Here is a 19,906-nt window from a genome sequence, read left to right as displayed (position 1 = left end):
CATGTAGTTTTGTTGTGTGACCATGACTATTTAGATACTCATACAGCTGATCATGGAGTGCCCTTAGGAAAATCATTACTCTTTCACTTTAATATTTCAAATGAGAATGCTCCTCACTATTCTCTTTAAATGAGGTAAACAAATGATTTTCAGTCACAACAGAGGAGTAGAGACTGGCATTATATGTTTCACAATCATCTGGTACATCTATGGCTTTTAGTACATAGCCTGCTACATGGGCTAAGGGTTGTTGATCATCTACAGACTCGATGATACCATCTGAGTAAGAATAAATTTGCTCAGGTGTATCAGTGTCTTTCATCTCACATTCACTTAAATGTTCACTCCTACCACTAGCTGCTCTAGGGAGTGTAATCATCATTTTCACAGTTACTTACACTCATGGCTTTGAAAGGCAAAGTCATATGATTGACAACACAAGTCTTCAGAGCTTGTACAAACTGAAAACAAGTTGGGTTTGTATTAGCAATACCATGTTGTCTTATACAACAAAAGAAATTTTCTAAAGCATCTTGATTGAACGCCTTTAAATTTAAGTACTTAAAGCCAACCACTTTCAAGGTCTTCCACAAGAAAATAATATACTGTAATGTAATCTGCCAACCTTTTATGAAGCTAAACATATTAGTCCTGTTTCTTCTCGTTTTTAAATCTATTATTTGCCAGCTGCCTATTTCCCTCGATATGCTATACCACATTTCTAAATGTGGCGAATTTTCTGATAAAACACACCTAAAGTGTTTTCCATCCCTGGGATATTGCTCATTACTGTTGAGTGAATCAAAGAGATTATCTACCTTTTCCACAAACTCAGCTGTGTGTATAGCTTCAGATGGTAATGTGGAGTAGAAACGTATGTTTCAATTGCAACTGCAACAGTATGGCTCATTTGTGCAGCAGCAACTTTTACCTTCATTTTGACATGGGAATCAGAAAAAGTTTAAGTGTTGTGCTTTTAATTTGGGCAGAGTTTTGAACCGTTTTTTTTATCCAAAAAGAACACTGTACTGATGTACTCAAACTTTGCTGCTTTGTGAGGATCAAATGGAATTTTATTATCTATCAAAGCATTTCTAGTGTTTTTGAGCAGATGTGGTACATCATAAATGGTAACAATTGGATGATTATTGACGACAAAATGAAATATACTGGGCTTCAACAAATTTGCTTCACACAGTTGCTTAAGGGCCTTTTGGTTTGTTGCATTCTGGTCACACAAAGTACAAACCACTTTGAACCCAATATTCTGTAGTTCACTTATGATGTGAACAATGAGTGATTTCAAATGGGTGTAGTGGAAAGTGGTTGCAGTAAAGTAATATGCTAGAACTTGTTTCCAAGTTCTGTGAATGCCTTTCAGCATAAAAACCAATGCTTGACTAGCAGCTACAGGTGAACGTCTTAAATGATCCAAGTCCTGACACCCATAGATTAGCTGTTTGTGTGCATCATAGTACATACCATCATCCAGAGACATTTCATCAAAAAGTAGAGCACAATACTTGTCATTTTCATGCATATTACGTACTTCCCTTGCTAAAAAGTTTAATAAAGCTGGATTAAGTCCTGTATCAAATGGTATGTGGGAAAGCACTCCCTTGAGCAGCCTGACAGATGGATGGGAGAAGTATGTGGACAAATATCTGTACAACCGGGGACTACACTTATAAATAGATAAAGCAAATTCCTTATCTTGTATAGACCACCATACTGCTGTGGGCTACATATTGGCATTTCTTAACTGACTATTAATAAAAGTTTTAGTCACATCATTCAACTCTTCTTCAATTAACTGAAATTTCCTGTCATCATACAACTCTTTTAGAATTTTCAATTTATTCCTCTCATTCTGCGGCTGTTTTTTCAATTTACACACTCTGGAAACTGTAATTCTATGCAATTTATACATTTTGTGTTTTCTTGGAGTTAAATCACGTTTAGAAACGCCAGATCCCATTACACCTGGACTACTTTCAACATCATAAACAGGTGAGGATAAAAAGCTGTACTCACCATCATCTGTGCTCTGTAAAGGGGGACTGCTTCGTTGTATTACTGTAGATTTTGCATTGTGACCTGTATCGTGCACACTTATATTTGCACCCGAAGTGGTGAAACCGCCACCACCACCACCACCAGTGTAACACAGATGGGTGGGGGGAGGATGATACAACACCAATTCCATGTGCTTTGGTATAACACCAGGATTTAGCCTGTGTCTAGTAAAGTTCACAAAATCTGCTTCATAAAAATCATCCTCACACACATAATAATAACTACAGTTGACACCTTCATCTATATTACAGATCAATTTCCACTTCTTTAAAGTCTCACTTTTAGATGCAGCTGGAAATTTATAGAAATGTTTATTCTTGTGTTTGGAATTTATTTTTACATAATAACTAGCCCTGCATCCAGGAAACTTGCACGAGTATTTCAATTTCAATCTCAAACTGGATTCTTCTATTCCTGTATGATCCATCCTCATGTGTCTGAAATGTTATTCAAACCCAAAATTAGGAACGAGAAAAAAGATCAGGTATGGTTTACATTGATTAATGTTAAAGAAAACTCAATGTGAAATTAATTTCACTATCAAAGATCATATTAGCTTGTGTCTAAATGCAGCTATCCTGTACTGAAGTATTGATAACTGCTACATGGCTTGTAATCTGATGTGTTATTGCTACAAAATAGTGAAAAAACGAAACAAATTCTCATTTCTACTACGGATATGCACATCACTCTATATATAACTGTGTGAGCGTAGTTGCACTATATTCTATATTCAACACTACTTCGTTAAACAGTGCTATCAGGTGGTAGAAACACTGCTTATTGTACCATTTCAGTATATTTCAGCATCTAGATACCATGGTAGATACCAAATTCAACTGTACATTATCAGTAACAGTTACAGCTGTAAATCTGTATTACATTGTGTTGAGCATTAAAGTGCGAGAAGATTTCTACTGCATTGGATATTGCCACAATAATATGTGTAAATGTTCAACTGCTTGAAGGACCTGCTTTGTGTGACTTCGAAACAAATGTCTTATTATGTGAGAACACAACCTTTGTCGATACAACAGCAACAAACACTTTTTACCTGGATAGAGTGTTATGTACTGTACAGAATATTTACTGTCGAAAACGGGAAATAGAACACACTCAAGGCATTACGAATCAATTCTAACACGTCCAATATTTGGTATGTAGCAAACGGCACAATAAATGATACTTGTTATACCACTAAGAGTACTTCGTGGCAAAAAGGAAGACGAATCAAAGCCAGAATTATATTCCATTACAGGATTCGGAAAGTTGAATACAAACTATGTCAAAAGCTGCTAGCATGGGATTCTCTATGAAATACAAGGAAATATTAACAGAAATAAGAAATATACTTACCATTTAAGTAAACTGAGCAACGGAAATTGTATTTCTTTGCAGTAACAAATATACAAGAGTCCACAGAACGTAATGTGATGATACAACCTCGTGTTTTATATGAAACAAAAGTGAAAAAGTAAATACTGAATCATCACACCATCAAATATTACGAATGCATCCAAAAATTAAGCAGAATAATAGCAACATACTTACACTGCAATTTAAACGAAAAATCACGATCATGTTGCTACGTTACCAAAACAATTATGGAAGACTACGTCATCCAATAGGAACACGAGACTATAAATTGCTAAACTTGCAGCGCTCCAAGTGGCCTGGGACCAAACCAACGTCGTGTTACCGGAAATCCCTATATGAGTTTCACCCCCCTGGTTGGCTCCTCCAGAGCGGCGGCTGTCAGGTGAAGCGTCGTTGTAGGTGGTGTGGTACCGTGTGCAAACGAAGCTCGCGGTGAGTCGCGCTGACGCAGTCTCGTAGTTCGGTGGTTGGCGACGGGATGGAGCTGTTGTCACGAATTTCGTTCATCGGCGGGTAGGTGGCGCAGACGTCGTATACTTCGGGGGTTCGCCACCAGATGTCGAACTCCGCGTCGTCGTTGCTTCTACTTCAACCACTTGGCTGCGCTGTAGTCACTGGTCAGTGTGGTACATCTCCGTTGCCTAAATCCTTGATGTCGCGCCGTGTGGAACTTCTTCACTGCTTGAGATGCTTTGGCTAGCCGCTCACAGTCAGAGTGACGTCATCCAACAATTACGCCAGTCAACTCAACACTCGCAAATGCAGTAACAGTTTATGGGTCCACATCAAATTGAGCGATTTACACCGCTCAAAAAATAATTTCAGATACAAAGTCACTTCAGAACATGCTCCTGATACTTCCGTAACGGAATTTTAGCTGGTTCACTCGCGACTATGAACAAACGCGTCTTTTCTTGTACTATACTTCAATATATTATTTATTAACACCTCTCTTGTTATTTCAACTCATCAAAACAAACTGTTTACTGTTTCTCAGTAACATTTGCACTGTATAGTCTAAATAAAAAACAAACTGTTTACTGTTTCTCAGTCACTTTTGCACTGTATAGTCTAAATAATGTACTTCGTTCCCGCGATTTCTAATTTCACCACAAATACGTTACATTACACTGTTTCTAGTTGGAATACTATAATTTTAGTCACAGTAACGACAATACCGGGTTGCTCTTGCACTAAAATTGTTCGATAACTGCAAATGTCATTCCACTGAAACGAAAAATTGAGGTCAATAAACCATTGTTCGGATCCGAAGATTGCAACTGTCCTTTTCACGGGAGCCAAGATGAAACACCCCCGATTAATGCCTTTACTGTATTTTGGGTATTTTACCGAAGCCGCCAAACAGTTAATTATTATGATATATGACCGTGTGCTTAATGGATGAAAGGCTATCGCTTGTTCTGCTGTGGTTTCGCGAGTATTTCAACCGAATACGGCTGTTCTGGGATGGAATAGCTAATGATTGAAAGTTTGTGTATTATTAAGGATCACAAAGGTTGCGATGTACAAACTGATATATATTTCCTACTAACACACAAATTCTGAGGCAGTTGCTAACTTCGCCTTACACGTCTAATTACAGTTATATCTTTTTATTGGTTGCTGATTTTCAGTACTTCGTCACACGCAATGCTGATGGTTAACATTCACAACAATCCTCACTGCAATCCATCGTTGTTGCTGGCCGACGCGGTAGCCGCGAAACACGTAATTCGGGACTTGCCACTTTCTGTTTCATATCACTCGCGAATCGGTATTAGTGAGGGTCAACCCCACGACGATCAGGCGGACGTGCTCACTCGTCATACTCCGGAGAATTTTACCGTTTACAACTCACTCGACCACCATTCTTGCCCGTCTCTCCAGCACTACTTCTCACTCAACACTCTCTAGTACTACTACGCACTCGACAATAGGTCTCACTGCCTCCTGCAGCGCTCGACAATCGATTCCTGTCTGTTATCGACCTGGGCGTCGGATACTAGCTTCTATGTTCGTCGGATCACGGATCCCTTACAGTTGCTTTCGAGTGCGAATGGAAATCGGAGAAATTTTCTGTGGAACAACATTTAATAATAATAATAAAGCGTTTTAAATCATCAAAAGCGATGAGTGGTAGCAGGCGCATTCGATAAAGAACGGGGGAGTGCAGTGCCACTGCTGTCACCACGGCAGCTGCCGGTAGCCACCAAGTGGATCCTGGAGCTTTGCCGCATACGACGTCCAGAGGAGGACAGTCTTCAGGAAATCTGGCGCAAAATGGTTACTGGATTAAATTTTGATATCGGTGTGTCAGAAGGCGAAATAGACTGAATCTGCGCTACCATTACATTCACATCTTCAGCATTCAGACAGAAGAGGCTATAAAAATATTTTGCGCCAGCTGCTCTCGATCCACAGACGTTGTGAACAGAACAACAAACGCTACCGCTTTTTTTTTTTTTTTTTTTTTTTTTGTAATCTGATTTTGGTCTTTATAATTCGTTGCGTTTGTTTGTGGCGGACGTCCCCTGACGCCCGTTGAAGTTCGTTATTCATCCATTCACTCAGTTTTTTATTGCAGAGGGCAGCTAACCCTCTGACCGAACACGCTGAGCTACCGTGCCGGCTAATAAATTAAACTTTTCACGCGATGGAAGACTTGAACCAAGGACCTCTCGTTCCGAAGCTGCTCACGCTAACCACAGGACCACGGCGCTCCTATCGCTAGACCACAGGTGTAAACAGCCTACAACTTCTCAATCAGGGAACATGATTTCCTCCAGGAAGTGCCACAGTCTACAGTGTTGCCAGATTGTGCAGATAACTGGACTTAAGAGAATTAGTGAACTGGCCAGTTTATTTGTCCCATGTCGCGATCGGCGCGGACTTAGCCTCTGCAGCGACCGGCCGCCGGTCGAGTTTTATGTCAAAGAGTGTACATCGCCCGCAACACGATGCATGTCGATCACAAAATCCGGCGTTAGGCGTTGGTCCGCAGCCATTGTTCGAATGTTGTGTTGACGTAATACACGTGAAAATAACCGACCCGGAGGCCGCGGACACAGTAAAACGGTGAAAAAGGAAGACGTTACAGCTCGGGGTCACCAGAGAGGTGGATGCTTGGGTCAGTTACACCAAACAACACCTTATAGTCAGGAGTTCATTTATTCACCTCTTTACACAAGTAAGGCTTACAAAGAACTGGATAGTGGAACTGCACAAAGATAATTTTTAGCTTAGTTCAAAGACGATTCTCAGATCGATACTGGTGTCAACCTCATTGGAGCCACACTTCCATCAGGAGTTTTGAGTAAATTAATAGTAAAGATCTGATGCTTTACATAAAAGTGGCGTTTGCCATTACCTATGTCAATCTGTGGTTTTTACATTCTAAATGTGTCCGTGCCAATAAGACAATTAACAATAAGTTTGTCAATTACAAAAAGTTGCACTTCTCTGAAAAATGTTCAATTTCTACTGGAATAAGTACCTGATAGTATTACTGCCTGTAGCAATTTGCACCTTGCAATTTTGTAGAGGAAATATAGGGAATTTTCTGTATTCTTCAGTTCACAAAAAAATGCATTTGACGTTAGGTTGGTAGTTGAATCTGTATCTAAAATTAACTGTGTGTCAATGTTAGATATCTTCACCTTAATGATTACTTGTACTTGTTCTTCCTTGACTTTATCTACCATATCTAACTCAAGCTGATACAGATCATCTTTGATGTCACGTCATTTGTCAAATCTTATGAAACATGTTTGTAGTTCTGCCTTGCCCCCACTCCCTGAGAGGTCGATAGCAATGTGCGATGGTAAACGACCTTCCAAAATTTTTAACACGTCTACCTGTGATATTGGGTTCGTCCGGTAGCGTGTCTTGTTCAGGTATTTTACAAAGTATCCACGTAGACTACCGTATTTGCCATTGAATTGTGCAGGGTTGAACACATAGCGTCTGAGTCTTTCTAGCACTGCCTCAGACCAGTATTTGCCGAGGAAAGCTCGTTAAAATTGGGCATAAGTGCTGCAACATACGGCCACTTCAGCTGCCCATAAGAGCACATCGCCTTCCGAGTATCCCATGACAAATCTGATTTTCTGTGCTTCCATCCAGCTGCATGGAAATACACGAAGAAAAGCACTAATAAATACTACGGGATTCATTCTTTTACCTTCGGTAGTAAATGTAGGAAACTGTCGATTTCTCAGCAAACCTTTGTCTGCAAAAATAGTACGAGGGTCGGTCAAAAAGTAATGCCTCCCATTTTTTTCTACTTAAAGAAATTAAGTTAAGTGAAAAATTTGAATTTGGCGCCATTCCTCAAACCTTCTTCTGCAATCCACTGCAGTAGTAACTTTCTGTGTCAACAGGTGGCAGCACAGCAGAAGTTTGTAAGATGGCCGACATCGATGTTCGTTTGAGACAGCGTTGTGTGATTGAATTCTTGAATGCAGAAGGTGAAACGCCCATACGCATTCATGAAAGACTGAAGAAGGTGTATGGTGTTGTGACAGTGGATGTCAGCACTGTTAGACGATGGGTTCGTCGTTGTAAGGAAGCAGAAGGGCAAACACCGTTGACTGACGAAAAGCGGAGCGGCAGGCCGGTGAGTGCAGTGACTCCACACAACATTCAGCAAGTTGATGACATCATTCGTGGTGACCGTCGGGTGACTGCAGATGAAGTGTGTCGCATTATTTCTCTTAGTAAAGGCAGTGTGATCACGATTATTAAACAATTGGGGTACTCAAAAGTTTGTGCACGGTGGGTTCCAAGAATGTTAACCGATCAGAATAAAGAGGCAAGGAAAACAATAGCCTCCCAACACTTGCAGCGCTTCCGTTTGGAGGGAGATGAGTTTCTGAAAAAAATTGTGACCGGGGACGAAACATGGGTGCATTTTTTTGAACCCGAATCAAAGAGGCAGTCAATGGAGTGGCGTCACACAAGCTCGCCGAGGAAGAAAAAATTCAAAACTGTGCGATCGGCAGGGAAAGTTATGGCAACAGTTTTCTGGGATACAGAGGGTGTGATTCTGGTTGATTTTTTGGAGCAGGGATGCACAATAAATTCTGTTCAATACGTCACAACCCTCAAAAAACTTAAAGCACGTCTTCAGCGAGTTCGCCCAACAAAATCAATGGCAGATGTTCTTCTTTTGCATGACAATGCAAGACCACACACCAGTCGTCACACCTCTGACGAGATTGTCAAAATTGGATGGGAAGTTTTGCCTCATCCCCCATACAGCCCTGACCTGGCACCATCAGACTTCCATCTGTTCGGGCCACTAAAAGAAGCTCATCGTGGGATTCATTTTGAAGATGAGGAGGCCGTCAAAACATCCGTGCGTCAATGGCTTAGGAAGCAGAGCTGTGATTTTTACCGTGCTGGGATACATGCCCTTGTTCAAAGATGGACCAAAACTGTAGAGATGGGCGGAGATTACATTGAAAAATGACAAAATGATCCTCAATGTTGTGGTTTTCAACCTATGTAATTGCATTTAAATTTCCTGACAATTAAACGTAGAAAAAAAAATAGGAGGCATTACTTTTTGACTGACCCTCGTATTTATGTCGTTATTGTAGTTGCCTGTAATTCCGGCTGGTAATTGTGCAGGTATTGGAGTTGTGGGTATGTTTACATTTTGCAATCTACAACTGTTACTGGTACCTGCTGTGAGACGCAGGACTGTTTGTGAATAGATACCAAGTTGTGGTTTGCTCACTGTAGCCTGTGTATTATTTACACTCATAATTCGAGATCCGGTAATATTTTCTTCTAAAAGATTGCGGATCCTATTTTCCGCGGCTTGTAGGTTAATGTTTATCTTGTTCACGGTTTCATTTTCTTTTTTCTGAATAGCCATTTCTACTACATCTGCGTATAACTTACAATCGGTAACTAACTTCTCTGCAATGGTGTTACCCTTATCTGCCGTACCTGCTTGAGCTTGACTAATGATATCACTCAGATTTTCATTAATCTTCTCTTTCTCCTTCTTAGCACATGCTGAGTCAACTCCTAATGTTGCTACCCTTAAACTCGTCGATAGCTAGAGGTACGCCTTCATAGCCGTTATTTAGTTTGTTAATGACAGTGGTTACCTTTTTTACTGTCCAAACCAACTGGTTTTGTGTGGTTTCATTGTGTGTGTTTATGTCTGTGATTTTCTTTATCTGTTGTTCTACTAGATTCCGATGGTCATTAAAAGAATCTACCTTCTGTTTTAACTCCATAATGTTAACTTCAGAAAGTACTTCATGTTTTACCTGTGTTTTCATATCATTCAATTTTTCGTCGATTTCAGTGGGAAAATAATTGGCTAAGTCGTCGAATTTCTGCGAGACCGTGTCTTGCAAATCCTTGAATACTTGTTCTTGCTTCATTGTATTTAGATTTTGTGTAACAGTGTTTTGTTGCAGTTTTACCGTGTTTATATCTTGTGTGAAATCACTGAATTGGTATTTATATTGTGCTTCATATTATCAAATTTCGCATTTATGTTAGATAGTATGTGCCATAGCAGTGCTTCAGTTGTACTATGGTGGTTGCTGTCAGCTGTACTTCCCAATTTAATGTTTGTGTTGTGACCAAGTGGTGTTTGTAACGTGTTTTCAAGATTCATATTTAAATCGCTCTCTGACGTTTCATTCACAAGCGGTATATCGCTCTGGGAGATGCGTGACATTGTCTCGTCAATCGTAAACATTGTGTCGTCAACGTTATTCTGTTGTGGAGCGTCGCTATCATTTGTCACTCCTGCGACACTCATCTCTGATCTAATTAAACCTTCTGCAGTACGCGTGCATGGCGCCTGAACTTCAATTGTTCGATCTCGCAATTCTACGCCATCTTGGCTGATGGCATTTTCACTATCGCTATCAACAATGGGCATGTTTTTCGACCATGTTACATGGATTTTGCAAAAAATAGAAAAAATCACAAAAATGTTAAAAATTTCGTACATTCAGTATTTCACTTGATAAATGTAAGTTACGTAATGTCAAAGCCTGTTTTACATCTATTATGATGCTCAAACTATTGTGTCACAAATCTTTGTTTTACTAACAATGTGTATCACACTGAAAAATTTCTGTAAATTTATCGCCAATAAAATCCAAGGAAGGAAATAATGAGGAAAAGGTTTCTATCTACATCAAACGAGGCGCCACCAAGCATAACCATGCAAGCAACTTGCGTAGCCGTCCTACCTATGCTGCACCGAATAAAACAGCTTACTATGGAAAATGTTTTATGTAACCTGCATCCAATTCTTGTTCCTTTCAAAATTTTTCTCCTAAGTTTTGACTTTCTGCATTACTTGCTTTCCGTCGTGATTTATGCACACAGAAAATACAGGGAATTAGTTTTTTTATAATTCATAACAATGTCATAGAAATTTCTTACTGTAACAATAGTTCACAAACACTACTCACGACCGGTGCCCAGAAGTCCTGGCACACAGTTCGACAGTTGTACTATATATATATTTAAAAATGAATATGAATATGGTTGTTAAAATGTTCTGTGCTTATTGGTATTCTTTTGGGCATCGGACTTCCTTACGTTTTTGTTGAAGCTGCAGGCGGCGGAGTACTCCGGGGACACCGGCGCTTGTCGTAATCACATCGAGATCGCAATGCTTCATCTCATCGTCCTTCTACATACGAGAAAGTCTGACTATGTCCGCCTAAAACAAAAAACTGTACAACAAATTGAATGAGAAAATGTTTTCGTTTGTCTGCGCCTTACCGCGCATTCACAATTAACGTCTTTGCAAACTCTGGTTACTCGGTGTTTCAATTTTTTGTTTTTTATAAACTCTTAATTTTACGGCATCCTGGGGGCCTTCCATCATGTACTTATACACGTGCCTTGCAGCCACAGCTATAGTACGAGTATGTGTTGAGAATGGTTTCCATGTGCCTGAACGCAAGCATGCACGCCCTGTAGCATGATCTGTCTAACACGTTCACATCAGCCAGGCTGCATCCGAATACTGTCAAAGGCAGCATGAATCGCTGCCCCATTGTCTGAACATCTGGATTGGGCTGTGCATACACGTTACTTTTGAGATGGCTCTATAACTAGAAATCTCACAGTGAACGAGCAGGCCATACAATTGGACCCATTGTCTGCCCCAATGACCAGAGAAGACACAATTGAGACGACGAAGTGGGCTGGAGCAACAAGATGTAGCGGCCGCATAACCCTTCGAATCATCAATGGCACTTCTTCCAGCAGGGGAGGCAAAGTCACCTGCAAGAAACGCCGATAGCGCCAGCCTGTTAGGCGGCGTGAAAGAAAGACTGGTCCCAAAATATGGTCACCAATTATCCTCGCCCACACATTCTAGTTGCACCAATGCTAATGATCGACTGTCACCATGCCATGGGGGTTCTGCATATTATCCCACAGAAGACTTTTATGAAAGTTGAAAACACCTGTCTGTGTAAAGATGGAATCACCTGTGAATAGGATGGACGACATAGATCCCAGGATAATGGTTGCCTGGTGAAGAAACCAGTGACAAAACTGCTCCTGATGCAGAAAGTCTGCACTATTGCCCACGTCATGTAGGACAGCACTTCTGCGCATAGAAGCAGAGCAGTAGGGAAGTGTGGAGGGGATGAGATTTGCTGAGAAGAATCAGATTCATTTAGGTACTGTGCATCCTGTTACACATTCAGATCGTGATGAACACAATAAATTTTATAACTGATTCGATCAGTCATCTGTATGAGAAAAATCTTAATTCAGATGTTGATGCACCGGTTCAGGTGCTCAACAGCTTTATTCCGTGTAATGTCAAAAGGCAAGAACAACTGATGCAGTTTTGTGAATGTGTCAAGTACAGTTTTTTTTTTTTTTCAAAAAGACGATCGTCCAGCGACAAGGCTATCGAGACTACTTAAAGTCATTTTGGTGCAAATAGAAGTAAAACTGTAATACACATTCGCATGTAGATAAAAACCGAAAATGAAATTCACAGGTTACAAATCTTTAGCGTCTGAGCTCTACAACTTATCCTATGGGTAACAGCAGAGATGTAGTCGCAGATTTCAAAAAACTGACTTAATTTTTCTACTTTCGTTCACTAATTTGTTCTGGCAGCATAGCTTTTGATAACTTTTCCTAAAGGAAGAAAATGTTTGCCACAAAGAAACTTGTAACAAGGATAATATGTAATGTTCACTCTAGAGCTTGTTGAAGGCAGCCCATTACACAATTGTTTTCAATGATCAATTGAAGTTCGAGAACAACATTAAGCTAGCATTCATCATTACAATAAGAGGAAGAGAAATTCTCTACACTAATCAATGATCCATAATACTGAGTTCAGAAATGATTAAGATTTTTGCAACACCAGTCTTTCACAACTTAATCATTGAAGTGAAGAATCTAATGGATAACAAACTTAATTTTAAACACATACTGAACCCATTATATGTGCTTAACAACTTCTTCTACAAAGATTTTTTTAAAAATGTGAAATTTTATAATACATTTATGTGGGTGTGTTTGAATGTAGATACATATAAATTACTGTCTGCAAGAAAGAATTACTGGTAACAAAGAGTAATGCAAAAGACTATAGTGTGAAAGGTCAGTATGTTGTCATATTTTTCGCTACAAACACCATTATGAGTGCTAACTAACACTTCCCATTGTACAGTTAAAGACTACACCTGTCATCCACAGAAAAACCAAACAACTTACATCATCTTCGAATAAATCGACGGAATTCTGTGCTATAAGTACGTCGAAAACGACCAGTATCTCGACATTTTCCAATTTGTGCCCTGAAAATGAAAGGTTGTTACCTGTCAAAATATCGGAATTTTTGTCAAATTTATCCAGTTGCATTCTCGCGAGTACAACTTAAACGCTGGGAAAAAGCTTAAAGTTCATAATTAACAAAGTAACTAACTGATTCACTTTGGGCAATACATCGAAAATTAACGGTGTTTCACTCATAAAAATTTAAGATCTGCATACTTCTTAGGACACAATTTCCAATCAGTGAAAACTGGGACGTTTTCATACACTACATGTGCAACTGAAACACAAAAATACTTTTTTTAAATTATGAGTCTGTAAAAACATGAACATTTATTACGCTACTCTGATTCTGAGTCCACATCGTAGTAATATCACCGTCACTGCTATCTGAGTCTGTGTCCAAACCATCTGACTTAAATTTACGATTATGGATTCAAGGCTTCTATCTATCTTCGCTTCCCTATCAAAGTCATCTTCCTGAAGCTTTTCAGTGTGCTGCTCAGAGTTTGCTATCTTGAATGTTTCGTTCCTTTTTACCACATAGCTCTTAACCTGTGCCCAAATTAATTTGATCAGATAAGACTGGCAGTGGTATGGTGGTAAACGCAAAACTGTGTGATCACATTCACGTGCAAGTAAGTCAAGTTCGTACATTTTCTCACGTGACTTGTTTAAATGAACGAGCTGAGGGAGTTCTGCACAGGTCTGGCTAGTACTGCGCGCATTTTTTTTTATTTTTAAGTCAGAGCATAATATCCGCTTACCTGGTGTTTGTACTTGGTGTTCTCTCTGTCACAGCTGAGTGATAGCTGGCATTGTCCATTACAATGACGGATTGCGGAGCCAGGTATGGCATGAACCACTTCTTGAAAGAGACAGCGTTCATTTCCGAATGGTAGTCACTGCTGTTTTTCTTACATCTAGAAACAAGTTTACTCTCAGGGAAAAAACCAGAAGAGCCAGCGTGCAGAATAATTCTTTGAAAATCTTTTCCTGTTGGAATGTTGAAACCGCCACAACCATCACTCATTTTCCAGCAACTTTTTCTGGAATGATTTTGAGTCATACATGTTTCAGCCAGGTAATACACTGTTGAACTACCTTCTCTTATTTCATGCATATTTCTCAGGAATATGGCTCATGCTGCAACTATGTCATTTCGTTCCATTATACGCTTTCTACCATCATTACTTTTAACATATTTAAAACCAATGGCTTTCAAAATTCTTTGCACTGATGAAGCGCTTCCTTAGGAGCCAGTTTTGTCTTTCAAAATGTTAACAAATTTTTGTAAAGTCGGATATTCACCATTCATATACATTTCAAAGACAGAGCGCCTGAAAACATCCCTGTCAAAACCATGCATCTGCGTGACAGGTTTCTTGCGTTTTCGACTCTTTCCAGGCAACATGAAACGATCTTCTCCTGACGTTTCTACGGCTGTGACACTTTCGTATATAATTCGCGGTACAGTTCTCTTGCCTACGCCACACACTTCTGCACTCCGTTCTTGTGTCTTCGAAATATCAACGATGGGAGCCCCACTTTCAGCTTCACGTTTGAAAAAGTTGTAAACCCGGTAAATAATCCCCCTCGCCTGTTTGTGAAGCACTTCACGTTTATTGCGGTCACCTGACATATTTGTCTGGAAATCACACTAACACGTTTAAAGAAAGATGTTCACAGCTATAAGGCAACAAGAAAATAACACCGATAACTGAATGAATAAAACGCTCACTCTGTGAATTAAATTGCATTGTTGAGAAGTATGGTAACATAGCAGCTTGCTGGAGAGAGATTCTCGGAACTCGTGGCTAGCCACTCCTAAGGAGAATGAATCTTCTTCGCTGTCAGCGGTTTATGGAGGGGGATATGCAGAACGGCTGAATATTGGGCCGCCTTCCTATGTGAGGCGCACAGTACTAAGCCCTGCACTCGCTGTAAGTGACAAGTGCAGTAATAATTGTCATGGATAAAGTTGCACATGATCGTCTAGTTACCCCATACTGGTGGGTCAACTGTCTGGTACGACACATCGGATTCCTTCCGTAGTGTTCATCACATTTGCCTCCAGATCTGGTGTGCGAACATTTCGGGTACGTCCTTCGCGGTTTCCTGCTTCCTAAAATGTCCCTGTCTCAGGCAAACGGCGCAACACTGTTGCAAACGTTGAATGCTGTCATTGTTGTCCATGGGGGTAGGCCTCTTGATACAAACCTGCTACCTGCCGCCAGTTGCCATTTGCGTTTCAATAAGTAAACACAATGTTAGCAAGCTCTGATTCAAATATGGAGCCATTGTGTACAATGCTGAATAACATCCACTGCAAGGTGAGTCAGCAAGAGAAGTGAATCGGACACAACATTACCAATGACTATGGAAGAGGTGGCCACTAGGGCATGATGTATGAGGAACAGTACTATGCTCTAGGAGGAAACGGTTCATACTGCAACTGTGGCTGCATGGTACAGCGCCTATTACACTTCAGTCGCTGTAACAATGTATGACTGAATAAATGGACTACAGCATGGAAACCAAGCAATTCCGGACATAAGCTCACTAGCGCTCTTTTCTGTATCCTATCATTGATCAATCCCTAGAGTTTGTTCATGGTGGGAAAATCACCCTGTATATGAAGAATAAGACGCCAACATTTACAATAAATAACCAAAATCGTTTTTGTAGTTCTAGGTTAGAAATATGCCTGTGGTACATATCCAAACTGGTGATTGGATGTTTGATTTGGGGGAGGGGCCAAACAGTGAGGTCATGGGTCCCATCAGATTAGGGAAGGAAAGGAAAGGAAATTGGTCACGTCCTTTCAAAGGAACCATCCTGGTATTTGCCTGAAGCGATTTAGGGAAATAACGGAAAATTTAAATCAGGATGGCCGGACGCAAGTTTAAACCATTGTCCTCCCAAATGCGAGTCCATTGTGCTGTGCCCTCTCACTCAGTAATCTCTAAACTGGAGGCTGTATCTCACTCTAAATGCTTGAGGAACAGTAACCATTTCAAATATTATTTTGACTTTTCCTATCATCTTTAGTAGCTATATGTAATCTGTTCTTCCTTTTCTACAGCCATCTCAGCTTAAAACTATCAGTTTTGTTTCCAGAATAAAAATATGTGTTCTCAAATGTGAAAGAATTAAAAGAGTTGCAGATTGTGATGCTACACAGGTAGCATCACAAGACCCAGGGAAGGGAGGAAGAACTGAATTGGTTAAAATAGAAAAAGAGCATAAAGTTCAAAATTAGGATCAGAAAATACAAATTAAAGAAATGGTTTCAGAATAAAAGCATAGGATTCTATATAAATGCACTTATTTTATTTTTATTTAAGTACATCATAGAACTGTAATAATTAACAAAACTGTCTCTTTGCATGTTGTCCAGTGTCGTAAACATGCTTTTAATAATCCTGGTGACTGTTCCCTTGCCAGTACCAGTGAAGTCTTCAATGTAGAGACGATATAACCAGAGGCAAAATATTTGAGTGTCAGCAGTAGCTGCTTCATTGGTGGAAGAGAGTCATTTCTGAAAGAAAGAAAAAAACCACTCTGTCCTCAGGGACCATACGACCGCCGTGTCATCCTCAGTTGAGGATGCAGATAGGAGGGGCGTGTGGTCAGCACACCACTCTCCCGGACTTTACGATGGTTTTCTTTGACCGGAGCCGCTACTATTCGGTCGAGTAGCTCCTCAATTGGTATCACGAGGCTGAGTGCACCCCGAAAAATGGAAACAGCGCATGGCGGCCTGGGTTGTCACCCATCCAAGTGCCAACCACACCCGACAGCGCTTAACCTCGGTGATCTCACAGGAACTAGTGTATCCACTGCGGCAAGGCCGTTGCCTGAAAGAAAGAAAATGAACGACATGAAACAATTTGTTTGACAACTCAAGAGAATTTAAAAACATAAATTGCTACTCACTCCTTCCACTGTTACTATTATATGGAGTCAATAACTAAAGATTCTCTGTTAGCTGAATGACAAGTACCTGTTTTATTATGACACACAGATAATAATTACTTTATGATAAGTATAGATGTGGTATATGGATAATTATAATAACTGACAAACAAACAGCCATGGCCTATTGCTTTCTTAAAAAGACTGACTTTCCTATCAATTTTACTGTGTTAATCTTTGTTTGAGTAAGCACAAATAATTTATATGTTAGTAGGAATAATGCTGGGTGATGCATAATGTTTTTGCTCTGAAGCATTCACTAAAAGATGGAAAATAGTTTTCCCAATGGGAGGTAAGAGTGAACTATGTTCTCTGCTTTAGATGTGGCTGAATGAACTCTGGACATTAGTATGCTGTCAGACTTTTTGTTACATTACACATCACAATAAGCCTTCAATTTCTGAAAGCTGGTACTTCACTGGAATGCAGTATAAGCTATTTCAGTTTAAGTTACTTCCGGCTAGCTGCAGTCTGAAACAAAGAAGGACACTAAAAATAACTTAATATTCAATTAAAGATAAAAACATAGAACTCAAGGCACTCATTCCACATGCTACAACTATGTAGATTCATTACCTAGATTGCTGTTCTGCTTATATTACGTATATAGCTATTATTTTATGATAAATATGGATTGGCTTAAGTGGTTAATACTGATGAGACACAAGAGCTATGTTCTGTTGCTGAGAAGGCATCACCATCTTTTTAAATACTAACTTATTGACACTGTGTTAAACTTAGCGTGAGTAAGCACAGATAGCTCACAGGCTTCAGTGAATGATGGTTGATGGGAGACAACGCTGCTACTCTGAAGCATTAATGAGCCTGTAATGCTTATACTTTCACTAAAAGGCGAATGTTCGTGTGTAGCTGTGGTGTTTACAAAGAGTGTCATTCCTAATAGAAAACAGAGTGGAGCAACATTTTCTGCTATTGAAATAACATATCTGAAAGAAATTGGAACACAACCGTTTTCTCAACAGATTTTGCTGCATGAAAAATCTATCTTTTCGTCTAAAACAGAAACAGCTGTTAATACAAACAGTATCTAAAATTGGTATGGATCTTCGATTGGGTTAAGTCTATTTTGGCACGAATCGTCGTTTTAATATGCCTGATTTACATAAATAACAAGACAGAATTCATGAAGTGCTGAAATCTAATGCATACTACTACAAATGAACAGTATTATTTTAAAAAACAGAGAAGTAGCCTCACCTGTCCGCTATACGTTCCAGTTTCTTGCGTACATGATTAGAAGAAGAAGTACAGATTGCTTTGATAAGCAAAATCTGAATATAAATTCGGAATCAGCATCGTCTCACTTTCTTCTCCTTCCACATTCTCATGAACAGTTCAAACAAATACTTGTCACTACTGTCTGCAACTGCATCTGTCACTATTCCTAGCATGTCGAAAAATTATTCCCTCGTTAAGTTCGCTAACCGACTAAGAATCGCCAGTTACGGTCTACCGACTTTATTCTTCGGTTAGGCGTTGTTCGTATAACGCGTTCCTCCCACTACTCCGGGAATAGAGCTTAACTGGCTGCTAACCGGAGAGCACAAAGCATTGTACAGCAACTCAAAAGTAAAATGAAGCAGACGATTAAAGTAGATGTACATTCTAATTGTGCTATGGTTGGTTATTCCTGAAAAACTGGCAGAGTTACAGGTGAGAAATATTCTGGGGAAAGACGCAAATAGAATACTTTTTTTTTTATTTATCGTATGATGTGTACATTGATTTACATTTATATACAATATTTTCAGGACTAAAATGTACAATCACAAGTTCGTACAATTTTACAGCTCTATATCTAGTTCTTCAATCCACTTGACTGCTTCATCCGATGTACGATGAATGTCCATTAAAGTTCCTCTGAAAGTACGATGAGGGCAGTCAGCAACAATGTGATGAATCGTCTGTGAGGGGGCACCACAGTCACAATTTGCAGAGCCAACCCATCCCCATTTGTGCAGTAGATAGCCACATCTGCCTTGTCCAGTTCGAATGCGGTTAATGATCCTCCACTGACGCCTTGGAAGATCAAATCCTTGCGTCTGCTTGGAAGGGTCCTCGACTAGATGTTTATTGGCTACTGAAGACTGATCCCACTGGAGTTTCCATGAACTGTTAATGTTGAAAGCAGATCCTTCAAGGTCGAGTGCTGTGCGCCATGGTGGTTTCCTCGATTTCAAGCGTTGGTGTGTTCCTTGTACAATATCTTGATGGATGGGGAGCTGGGGGTTCTGCTGAATGTTTTTCCACGTCTTTAGGAGAGCTTCTGATCTTCTTAGGGCTGGAGGTGGGATATTGCTTAGAACCGGCAGCCACAGCGTGTTTGTGCTCCGAATACATCCTGTGATTAATCGCATTGCCTGATTGAGTTGCACGTCTATCTTCTTAGTGTGAACACTGTTGATCCAGGTTGGGCAGCAATATTCAGCAACAGAATATGACAGAGCTAATGCTGTAGATCTCAGGACGTTAGTATTGGCTCCCCATGATGTACCAACAAGCTTCTGAAGAATATTATTTCTAGTTTTAACTTTAGCAGCCACATTTGATAAATGCTGCTTGAAAGACAGAGTTCTATCTAGTGTTAATCCCAGGTACTTTGGTGTACTACAGTATGGCAACACTTGGTCTCTGAATACAACTTCTGGTTTGTAATTTG

Source organism: Schistocerca nitens, chromosome 1 (assembly GCF_023898315.1).
Source record: "Schistocerca nitens isolate TAMUIC-IGC-003100 chromosome 1, iqSchNite1.1, whole genome shotgun sequence".
Taxonomy (NCBI): Eukaryota; Metazoa; Arthropoda; class Insecta; order Orthoptera; family Acrididae; genus Schistocerca; species Schistocerca nitens.
Note: the sequence above shows the minus strand (reverse complement) of the source record.